Source organism: Vitis riparia, chromosome 14 (genome assembly GCF_004353265.1).
Source record: "Vitis riparia cultivar Riparia Gloire de Montpellier isolate 1030 chromosome 14, EGFV_Vit.rip_1.0, whole genome shotgun sequence".
Classification (NCBI taxonomy): Eukaryota; Viridiplantae; Streptophyta; class Magnoliopsida; order Vitales; family Vitaceae; genus Vitis; species Vitis riparia.
Genome location: NC_048444.1, coordinates 10,785,939 through 10,790,146, shown reverse-complemented (window position 1 = coordinate 10,790,146; position 4,208 = coordinate 10,785,939).

Sequence of the window (4,208 nt, the reverse complement as noted above, 5' to 3'; positions counted from 1 at the left end):
TGATCTTTAACCATGGATTACCCGTCAAAAGCTCGCAAGAGATAACTAATGGATGTCTCCTTGGAGTCCAAAAGCTTACCAAGTGTTGGCCATTCTAGAAAATCCTACCTTAAAGTCACCTCCCAGAGGCTCGCAAGGGGTAAACTAGTACATCTCCATGGATAGAGATCACTTGCCTTACCAAGTGTTGGCCCAGGTGATTTAAAGACGTTTTAAGTTAACTAAAAAGATAAAAACCATTAACGGGTCACACTTTCTCTTCATTAAAAACTAAAACAACAAAACTTCCAATTTATGCATGAGGAAACTTACCCGGCTTTCTTCACTCCAAGAGACAAAGAGCTTAGCCTCTCATCCTCTGAGAAAACATCTCAGAGAATGTTTGGCTAGCAAGAAAATGAAAAATGAAAGAGAAGGAAAAACAGAGCAAGGCTCTGTATATTCTATATAATTATATATCTATATAATGGATCTCCTGGAAAAAAACTCCCCAAGAGTATTTTTAGTGTTTACAAGAGAGTTTATATAGGAAGGTAATTTACCCTTCCTTGGACACTTCCTAGCTAAGGAATTATATGAGTGGCTGAATACAAGGAGAAAATGGAAATTTATACAAAAATATCTGAAGAAAATATCTAAAAGTGTCGGTCCCAAATATCGGGAAGCACTAAGGACCATTTCGCAGGTGAAAACGAGGTCTGCGAGATTTCGCAGACACACAAAAAGGGTTGCGAAATCACTTTGCAACAAAAGACTGATTTCGCAGCGCTGCGAAGTTGGCTTTCAGCTTGTGGTGTTCGACTTCCAACGTGTCGTGAAACTTCAAGGGGAATTCCACAGCACTGTGCAAAAAGGCTGCGAAATCATTTCGCAACAAAAGGGTGATTTCGCAACGTTGTGCAAAATTCTTCCTTCAGCTTGGAGTGATTGGCTTCCAATAGCTGTAACTTTCTCATTTCAGCTCCAAATCATACATGGTTTGAAGCATTAGATTCTTGACTTCCTGGGCTTTGAAATGGTATATAGCATGTAGAAAATGGACTTTGAGAAGTGCTCAAAAAGTGTGAAATAAGACTGCAGCGGATGTCCTCTATTTTCTTCACTCTGTTTTCCTCTTTGCTTTTCTCCTCTTTGCTTCTCTCCTTTGCTTGGCTTGTCTTAATGATAAAAAAAGCTGTCAAAACACTAAAACTAGCCACAAATATGATTAGAAGTCATTGCTAGGTCCTTAACATGCCAATTGGAATAAAAATAGAACTACTACACAAAAGTGCTTAAAACATAATGACTTAAAGGCTTAAAATAGCACTTTTTGGGTAGTAATCAGTTGCTAGTTAGAGGCCCTCACTATTGGAGTGGTTGTCAAAAATTGCTTTAGTTGCTCAAAACTCCTTTGACATCTCTCAGCCCATATAAACTTATCATCCTTAGCCAATAATTCACAAAGAGGCTTTGAAAGCTTAGAGAAATCTTTTATAAACCTCCTGTAGAACCCTGCATGGCCAAGGAATTGCCTTACTCCTTTTACAATTGTTGGGGATGGCAATTTGACAATAAGTTCCATCTTTGCTTTATCAACTTCAATGCGTTTCTCGGAGATGATGTGGCCAAGGACAATTCCTTGTTGTACCATAAAATGGCATTTATCACAGTTGAGCACCAAGTCCTTTTCAATGCATTTGTTCAGAACCACTTCCAAGTTGACTAAGCATTCTTCAAATGTACTTCCATATATGGTGATGTCATCCATGAAAACCTCCATAATTCGCTCCACCATATCACTGAAGATACGTAACATACATCGTTGGAATGTTGCAGGTGCATTGCACAAACCAAAAGGCATTCTTCTGTAGGCATATGTTCCAAATGGACATGTGAAAGTGGTTTTCTCCTGATTTTCAACATCGATTTCTATTTGAAAATACCCAGAGTAACCGTCCAAGAAACAATAGAAAGGATGGCCTAAGACTCTCTCCAACACTTGATCAATAAATGGCAATGGAAAATGATCATTCCTTGTCACAACATTCAATTTTCTATAATCAATACACACCCTCCAACCTGAAGTGAGGCGTGTAGCAACTTCTTCTCCCTTTTCATTTTGGACCACCGTGATTCCTGACTTCTTTGGTACCACTTGAGTATGACTGACCCATGGGCTATTTGATATGGGATAGACAATACCTACTTGAAGTAACTTCAGAACCTCAGTTCGCACCACCTCTTGCATATGAGGATTCAATCTTCTTTGAGGTTGACGAATTGGTTTAGCTTCTTCTTCCATGTATATATGATGTGTACAAACCAAAGGACTGATGCATTTCAAGTAAGATATTTTTCATCCTATTGCTTTCTTACATCTCTTAAGAAATTCAAGTAGACACACCTCCTGAGGAGTAGTAAGAGATGAAGATATAACAACATGGCACTTTTGATTCTCTTCTAGGTATGTATATTTCAACTCCGTGGGCAGGGGCTTCAGATTGAGCTTTGGGGTCTCCTCTTTAGCAGCTTCTTGTGTCTCCTCTTTATTGAACAAAGGTAGAATTTCTTCTCTCCTCTTCCAACCTTGTAGAGCAGCAAGCACATCTGAGGGTTCAGGCAACCCTTCTTCAAGATCCCCAAGACTTTCATTCAATTTGTCTTGCATCTTCTGATTACAATGCTCCTCCACTAGAGTGTCAATGATGCACACCTCTTCTGGACCTTCTTCTTCTTCCGGAGTGATTGACTTTTTGGACATATAGAAGATATTGAGCTCCAATGTCATATTGTCAAACATGAGTTGCATGATTCCATTCCTATAATTTATGATTGCATTTGATGTAGCAAGGAATGGCTTTCCAAGGATGATAGGAACATAATTAGTTTCCTTGACAATTGGGTCCGTGTCAAGAACAACAAAGTCTACTGGATAGTAGAAATTATCAACTTGAACTAAGACATATCCAATTATCCCTCTTGGAATTTTCACTGATCTATGTGCTAGAGATAGAGTGATTAATGTTGGCTTCAATTCACCAAGTCCCAATTGCTTGTAGACAGAGTATGGTAGCAAATTCACACTTGCTCCCAAGTCTAACAAAGCTTTCTCCACTACAATTCTTCCAATCATGACTGAGATGGTAGGGCAACTCGGATCTTTGTACTTCAAATGAGACTTGCATTGTATGATAACACTTACTTGCTCAGTCAAGAAGGCTTTCTTATTCACATTCAACCCTCTTTTGATAGTACACAAGTCCTTTAGGAATTTTGCATAAGTTGGAACTTGTTTAATCATATCTAGCAATGGGATGTTGACCTTTACTATCTCAATACTCAAGAATTTCTGATGCATTTCTGATTCCCTTTTTCCCATGCAAAACTTGAGGATAAGGTGGAGGTATGTGTTTCTTCATCACATCTTCCTTGATAAGTACTTTCTCCGGATTTGCATTCATTGTTGAATCATGGTCCTCTTTCCCTTCACTACTATTTTTCTTCTTTCCTTTGATTCCCTCCCTCTTCTCTGTCTCTTCTTCTTCTTCTTCTTTCTCAACATATGGCTTGGGTGTTGGTAGCTCAACCTTTTTACCACTCCTTAGAGTGATCAAGGCTTTGACATCTCTCACTTGTGAAGATTCTCCCTCATGAGTTTCCACTTTATGGACACCGTTGGGGTTTTGGTGAGGTTGAGAAGGAAATCTCCCCTTCTCTTGCACTATGTTAAGGTTAGTGAGCCTTGAGATTGAGTATTGGAGATTATCTATCTTCTGAGATAAGTCATTTTGCATTCCATCCATCTTTTTATTCAATGTATTCTCTACACTGTCAATTCTTTGACTGAGTTGAGCATTGATAGATTTTTTATCTCCAACAAAATCTCCCACAACCTTGCTTAGATTCACTATTTCTTGCTTATGATTTGAAGCTTGTTGAGATGCTTGAGCTGGCTGTGTATACTGAGGTGCTCTTGGCTTCCTGGAGAAATTTGGATGGTTCCTCCAATTTTAGTTGTAAGTATTTCCGTATAAAGCATTGTTGTTGGGCTTGAATTGTCTAATGACATTTGCTTGATCTCCAAACATTTCCCTAGCAGTTGGAATTGTAGGGCACTCCTCCACCAAGTGCTCATAAGATTGACAAATAGGACATGGCTTGACTTGCACTAGTGTCTCAACAATAGCTTGCACTTCATGTATCTTTTTCAGTTCTAGCTCCTCCAA